Below are 8794 nucleotides of genomic sequence, written 5' to 3'. Positions count from 1 at the left end.
TTGTTTCTCTCTTTTGCAAATGTGTACATTGATTTTTTCTCTATTGACATGCGTGTTTGTTTTGCATTTATTCTCTTCATCCAATCTTTCAAAATGGTATTAGAGCCAGAACAGCTCCTTGCAAGTCTTTTTAAAGTCAAATATGTGTTTAATCTGCATAACAGTATGTATTGATGTCATATATATGCATGCATGTTCTTAATTTTTCCATGAAATCAAGATTTCCAAGCATGTTCTCCTATTGAATGTCTTGGCTGGGTTTTTATTATTCTCTTAATGTTCTAGTGATTTTAAGATGAAGAACATGTAATATATGGCATGTACATGATGGAATGTTCATGGGATACATGTGTATGTGCTTGATTTAGACATACATTTTTTTGGCTTGAAAATTGAAATTTAAATCCTGGAATTTTTATTGATGCATGTTGGCTGGATGTATATGAAGATATACATTGAAAATTTTATGTTGATTTTGTGTTTTGTACATAAAATGCATGAATTAAGGGCATGCATGTATGGTTTATGCATAGGAAAATTTAATGTATAGAAATATGTTAATATATGTGCATATACATGTTGAAATGTTCATCAAAAAAATTTTGGATTTTTCAAGTTCACATTTGGATATGCTAAATGATTTTTTAATGTTGATTAAGAAACTTGGGTGAAGATTATGATGTATGTGATTAATATAATTACATATAATCTAAAAGGTATGATGCATGGGGACAGAATATGCATGTTGTTTTAAATGGTAATGGATGTGTATGAGACATGAGATGATGTGCATGATTTTGTGCACTTTAGTTGAATAAAAGATTGTGTACAAGAATCAACTTGCATTAATGTGATTAGATGCATTGGTTAAATGAAACATTTTGTGCAAGAATCAACTTGCATTAATGTGATTAAGTGAATTGGTTGAATGAAAAATTATGTACAAGTATTAACTTGCATTAATATGATTGAGTGTATGAGTTGATAAAGGTGCATAAGGTCAACCAACATTTAGGTAACATTTAATGTTACCTAAAATAAATATTATGGATATTTGGATAATACACATTATGTCATTTATACTTAAATGATTAAATCATTGCATGTTTTTTGTTAGATCATATTTTATGAATTAGGGGTTAATAGATTATGAATGAGTTCATAATTTATATTAAATGTTAATGTAAATGTTGGATGGATGGTTGATTAAGGGATGATCATGGATGTAATTTATCTTCTTTCAAAACTGGAATAATTGAGTTGTAATATTCTTTTAATTAAGGGGTTTGTTTTAAATAAATTCATCCTATTTGTTTAATTTTATTTTATCGGGCTGCACGCCATAGTTTTGAATGTAATCAGAGCAACTAGATTAAGACCCGAAGACAATCCAAATAGCGATCCGAATGAAGATATAGACCTAAGTGAATAGATTGTAATTAGGTTGTAATTTCGAAAATCCCATAATCATCCCACTATGTTTTAGATCGTGCATATATGAGATGCATGTATGTCATGCTTAATTGAACTTAATTAAAATTAAGTTAAACTTAAATCTCCCTAATTAAAATTATTAAATTTATATCTCCTATAATGAGATAATTAAATTTTATAACATAAATTTTAATATCCCAAGATTTTTGTTATGTGAGAGATATATGATTTATGTCATTGAATTAAATTTATCTTGTTCTTGAGTGATTATTTTTATCATGACCACGAATTCTAGTATGTGAGGACATGATGAAAATGTCATTTTGGGAAAGCATGATGGTTTAGATTTAACTAGTCAAGGATGCTAAGATTTCTATTATATGAGGTATCCAAAATGAAGGGTATGAAAAACGATTCGAGCCTTATATAAGGATATAAATGGAAAGGGTTTCCTACTTATTAAACTTAATTAACCAAGATTTCCATTATGTGAGGTTAATTACATTTAATAAGAATTTGATTCCCAACTAAGAAATTTAATCTAACAGAATTTCTTGATATTGTCTAAAAGAGTGTGTGATTTGAATAAAATAGTGGAAGCTAATGAGAGTATGCAATAAAAGGGTTTAAATAAATACATACATATACACACACACACACACACGAGACACTAATAAAAAATTAAATTTTCTTTGCAGTATTTTCTAAACAATTGTGATAAGATAAAAAGAAATGGCCAATAATGCCATGTTACGAATTCTAGATAATAATATATTGACCAGGCCAAACTTTGAAGACTGGCTAAGAAATTCGCGAATTGTTCTCACCTTTAAAAAGCCTACATATGTATTGAAAGCACCCATTCCACTTGACTTGGTTCTGAATTCTAGAGATGATGAAAAGGAAGTTTTCAAAGGCTGGTAAGATCATAATTTGAAAGCCTGAAGCTACATGCTAGCTTCAGTGAACAAAGAGCTTCAAACAAAACATGAAAACATGCAGAATGCGTACGATATACTTATGACCTTACAAGAGTTGTATGATGAGAACTCATGAGTGGTCAAGTACAATCTTGTGCAACACTTTTTAGAATGAGACTAAGGGAAGAAATGTCTTCAAATGGCCATATCATTAGGATGATAAATATTCTAAAGTAATAAAATGTCTATGGGGTTGTACTTCCCTATAAAATCAAAGTGATTTTGTTTCTTTAATCCCTTCCGAACAATTATAAACCATTTATAACAAATTACAATTTGAAAAGAATCGAATGCATATTTCTAGAGCTTCTTAATGAGAGTTAGGAATTTTATAGGCAAAGGAAAGAACATGGGGAAGTCAACATTGCTTCCATTAGTGGAACAAAGAAAAAACGAAAAAAACCTGGAAAGGTCCAAAGGTTAGACCAAAGAAAAAAAACTTTAAGAAATTCCAATCCAATATAGAGAAGGCCAAGGCCAAGGGGCAATGTTTCCACTCTAATAAGGATGGACACGGGAAAATGAATTGTCCTTCGTCCTTTCAGAGTCTAAAGTAAAAGAAAGTGATATATTTCCTTCATTTGTGATAGAATTTGAGTTAAATGTTAATTTAAATGATCAAATCTGGATATTAGATTCAATAACTACATCTTACATATGTGTGTCACTGCAAGACCTGTAGATTAGTTCTACACTGTCAAAGAATGAAGTCATTTTGAATATGGATAATAGAGCAAGAGTTGTAGTTGAAGCCATAAAGGATCATTCTCTGAAGCTTCCTCAGGACATTTTTAAGATTGTACAGAGTTTTGTATTTTGCTAAAGCTACTAGAAATATAATTTATGTATTTGTCTTATGTAAAAATGGTTACAATGTGCAGCTTAATGTTAATGAATGTTTGATTCATTTTGGAAATTTTCTAGTTGACAAAACAATAAATACAAATGGCTTATACATTTTGGAATTAAATGATCTAAATATTATAAATTTTGTCACGAATAAATGATCTTGAAAAGAAATTAATCCAAAGTTACTTTGGCATTATCGTTTAGTTTACATAGGAGAAAAACATGATAATGAGATTAGAAAAAAATGAAACTTTGAATTCATTGGATTTTGAACCTTATACAACTTGTGAATCTTGTCTTCAAGGAAAATTGACTAAATCTCCCTCTAAAAGTAAAGGAGAAATATCCAAGGAACTATTGGAACTAGTACATTCTAATGTATGTGTGCTACTTGGTGAAATGATGAGGAGTGGTTTTCAATACTTTATCACCTTTATTGATGATTATTCAAGGTCTGGGTATCTATATTTAACGAAATATAAATTTGAATCTTTAAAAAAGTTTAGGGAATTCAAGAATGAAATAGAGAAACAATCCGAAAAGAATATTAAAACCTTATGATTAAATCATGGAAGTGAATATTTAAATATGAAATTTCAAGACTACTTGAAGGAAAATGGAATTATATCCTAGATGACTACTCCATGCACACCATAACATAATAGTGTATCAAAAAAGAAGAATTGTACCTTATTAGATATGGAACGGTCTATGGTAAGTTTTACAAACCCATCGATATCATTATAGGGATATGCATTGCTTACCATTACATATATCTTGAACAGAGCACCATTTAAATTAGTTCAAAAATTACCATACAAGATATGGTATGTAAGTCTTCTAGTGTCAATTATCTTAAAATTTGGGGATGTCCAATGTACGTTAAATTAATTGAAACCAATAAGTTGGACGTCAAGTCTGAAAATGCTCATTATCCTAAAAATTATTTAAGATATTACTTTTACTTTTCAATTGATCGAAAAATTTCGACAAACAGAAATGTGCATTTTTTGAAGAAAAAGTTCTTACAAGAAGGAGGTGAAGTAAGAATAATATAGCTCAATAAAAATTTCGAAAGGCCTCATATTGAATAGGCTAGCCAGAAGAGTCTTCTCAGTAGACCTCTATATTTAATGTACCAATTCCAGAAATATACAAATTTCTTCATGAACAAGATTTGGAATCTTACTTAGTGAGAGATATAAATCATAATGACAATCTTAGAAGCTATAAGGAAGCAATATTAGATATTGATTCAAGTAGATGGTTGGATGGAATAAATTTTGAAATAGAATTCATACATAATAATCAAGTCTGGACATTTATTGATCCACCAGAAGGAATTATTTCTATTGGCTATAAATAGGTCTTAAAGAGAAAGATTAGTAAAGATGGATAGATGGAGACCTATAAGGCATGACTAGTAGCAAAGGGTTATACTCAAAAACAAGGGTTAGACTATGAGGAAACTTTTTCATCGTGGGTATGATTAAATTCATCTAAATAATGTTAGTTATCGCAACATACCATGATTATGAAATTTGGCAAACAGATGTCAAAACCATGTTCCTTAATGAATTCATTGAGGAAAACATATAGATGGAACAACCTATAGGTTTTGTATCTGCTTTTGAAAGACATAAGGCATACAAGTTACATTAATCCATTTATGGACTGAAGTAAGCTTCTAGAAGTTGGAACACCAATTTAATGAAATAATCAAATCGTTGATTTCGAAAAAAATCTGGATAAATCTTTTATTTACAAATGGGTTAAGGATCATGCTATTATATTTCTCATATTGTTTGTAGATAATATACTATTAATAGGTAATGACATTGGTAAGATGAGTAAGGTTAAGATCTAGTTATCTAGAACCTTCTCACTGAAAGATTTAAAAGATGATACATACGTCCTTGGAATTCTATCTATAGAGATATAACAAAAATGATAATTGGATTATCCCAAAAATTGTACACAAAAATGTTGTTAAAAAGGTTCAACATAGAAAACTTGAAAAGAGGACTTTTGCCCTTCACCCATAATTTTCATATTTCTAAAGATATGGGTTCAAATATCAATGAAAAGCGATAGCGAATGCATAATGTGTCTTATGCTTTGGCTATAGGCAGACTCATGTACACAATGCTATGTATAAGTTCTGATATAGTACTTAAAAAAGACTAAAGATCTTGTTTTGAGTTATGGATGTTCAAAGTTAAACATTCAAGGATACTCAGACTTTGATTTCCAGTCAGATGTTAGCGATAGAAAGTCTACATCAAGGTTCATTTTGATTTGTAATAAAGGTGTAGTTAGTTGGAAGAGTTCCAAATAGTCAACCACAGTTGACTCCACTTCAAAAGTTGAATATATTGTCGTTTTAGAAGCTACAAAAGAAGTTGTAAGGATGCGTAAGTTCATATCCAAACTTTGTGTGGTTTCAAACATGACTTATCTAATAACTATGTTTTATAGGAATACTAATGCTATTGCATAGACAAAGGAACTAAAGACGTATCAGAAGTCAAACATATTTAGCAAAAATATCATATTTTAAGATAATTCATTGGAATTGGAGAGATCATAATTTAAAAAACACTATTAACAGAGAATATTGTTGACCCACTGGCTGACACTAAAGTAGTTGGATTATCATCTTGAAAAGATAGGTATGCGATACAATAACGAATGACTCTAGTATAAGTGGGAGTTTTGTTAATGTATGCCTTAAAAATCATTCATATTGTCAGTTTCAGAGCATTTCATATATAATCTTCTAAATAATTTATTAATAAAGAAGTAGTTCTTTTGTTCATATGCATAAGTTATTTGCTTTAGTTTGCGATAAAATAGTGCGTGTATATGAACTTTCAGATGAGTCACTTAATACAAATTAAATCATCAAATTATTCTCTGTAAACATGATATAACTTGGGTAATTATATCACATAGTAGACATACTAAATATCTCTATGGAATGCCCTGAGATGACATTATTGTTGGTGACGATGATAGTCATGTTATTAGGGCATTAATATAGATTAATAGTTAAAGAACTGTTTTTCAAACTTGACCAATAACGATAAGTCGATGAGCATTAAATCATAGTCAATGACTTATCATATGATTATTCTAGTGTACAAAGTAATCTTTTGGCCTCCGACATCATGGTTAGATCTAATATGGATACACGTGATTCACATGGTGTATGAATATGAGTTTAACCACATTTCATACGAGAAGTCATATTAGTCATGTGTTATTTGTATATGGAGACGAATAATGATCAAGATGAGATTCAATGACTTGAAAAGTATTGGGTTCTAAATATCTACTGATTTGACCCAAATTTGAGTTCCGAAGTGAACATTGATAAATATTAGAAATTAAAATCTCTGGTCAGAGTATAATGTAAGTCATGCGAAGGATGTTTGTAAAGATGTGTTACAATTCGTAAAGAATCAAAATTAGAACTTTGACAATCCATGAGATCAAAATCAATTTGGATTGGATAATAGAAGGATAATACCTACACAAAATATTAGATTGGAGATATTAGGGTCAATGGAGTATTTCTTCATTATGTGTTAGAGGTTATGACATATTACTAGATGTTTAATATAGTTGTTGAGTTTCCTAATACACTTTCAAATCTTCTAAAAAGGGACTCATGACTACACCACAATGAACCTAAAGGATTACATCAATAAACCAAACTTATGAGAGGAAAAATTAATTAACTGAGGTCAACTCATTTTGGTCCAAAATTAAGATAAGTTGACTAATAATACTTGAATTGACTATTTTACCCTTAAACATACTTGTGGGTGTTATAATAGCTTAGTTCGAGAATTTCCTTCTTTTTCTTCAAGACTCTCTTTTTTTTTACTTTGATGTCAAGGAAACGGTCTTATTTTTATCGTATTTGATCTTATACATGTTCCCTTCATTTCTTTCTTTCTCTCTCCCTTTTCTTCTTCTTTTTTCACATTTTTTTTTTAAATTATTCAAACATCCACTTCCCCCAAACTTATTGTGTCTCAAGGGTTCATTTGTAATGAGCCTTTCTTCAACTTCTTTGCTATTCTTCCTCAAATTTGAATTAAATACAATGTCTATCCTCCATCCTCGATCAAATACTTAACAATCAAGGTATGACTCTGGGTTTTGTTAGTGAATGTGGATTATGAATAAAAACATCCAATGACCTATTCATACGCAGTTAATGGCTCAAAGGGCTAGCAAATGGTTAAGTGAACATAAGGACAATGAGGTGGATTATGTAAAATGGGCTTTTTGGGGTATTAAAAAAAATGGTGTCTATATCATTTTCCTTTTAGTGTGATACCTAGGATTTCACCTTGAAAGGTCACCCAATCAAGTTTTAGGGCTGGTGAGGTGCTACATAGGTTATTTGACATGAATAAGCTCTTTATAAGTAAGCATTCAAGATTCAAAAAATCGGTCATACTTAAGCAATTCCCAGGAGAAAGTTATCAGTCTTATTCCCTTCTTTCCCAATCTTGTACCTTTTGCCATCCTTGACCTCTTAAGAGAAAAAAAATTAGTACAAAATGTTTTTGCTTGTCCTATGTACTATTTGTCTTGGGTTCTACTAGTCCATGTAGGCAGAAAACAAATGTCTCAAAATATGCAATCAAATTCAAAACGGCTAATATGACTAATGGATGTGACTCTTATTAGACGACTGTCACAATCATGAATTTCTTTGTTTATGTATCTAGACTTCAGTGCATATATGTCTAGTGTAAAAACTAAAATCCTGAAAAAGAATATGATAAAAATTTGAAATAAATCACGAAGAATTAAAAAACTTTAAAAAAAAATAATCAAAGAGTAAAAAATATCCCTCCTGTACACTTAAATTAGACAATGTCCTTATTGGACTTAAATGTTCAGAATGAGCTTGAATTTATAACTGATGCGATCTACTCTGGTTGTGTTGTAATTCAATCTGGTTAAGTCCATTAATAAGCATTAACAATGAATCCAAAATGTTATCATTTGTACTTACGTCAGCGCAATTTGTTTAGGTAGTTTATAGAGACCAATATCAAATAAAATGTATAATATCAAATCAAAATTAAAAAAATGGCTTTGTAATGCCATAAACAACTAATATTCCTATTAGGGATGGCAATGGGGAGGGGCAGGGAGGGGATATTAATCCCCGTCCCCGTCCCCGTAGGGGATATCAATCCCTGTCCCCGCCCCGTCCCTGTTGCGGGGATAAAAAATAATCTTTGTCCCCTCCCCGCGAAGGAAAATCCCCTCCCCATCCCCTCCCCGTCCCCGCGGGGAAAAATCCCCTCCCCATCCCCGCCCCGTCCCCGTGGGAAAAAATCCTCTCCCCATCCCCACCCCATCCCATAAATGGAAAAATCCCCTCCCCATACCCATAAATATAAATTTTAATACTTTTATATATTTCAATAAATAAAATAAATCATATTTTCCCAAAATATCACTTGCTACAAGAGCTACAAAATATTCTTTGTCATTTTAGT

The sequence above is a fragment of the Mangifera indica genome, chromosome 10, assembly GCF_011075055.1.
Source record: "Mangifera indica cultivar Alphonso chromosome 10, CATAS_Mindica_2.1, whole genome shotgun sequence".
NCBI lineage: Eukaryota > Viridiplantae > Streptophyta > Magnoliopsida > Sapindales > Anacardiaceae > Mangifera > Mangifera indica.
The sequence above is the reverse complement of the archived record's forward strand: the minus strand, read 5'-3'. Positions refer to the sequence as shown.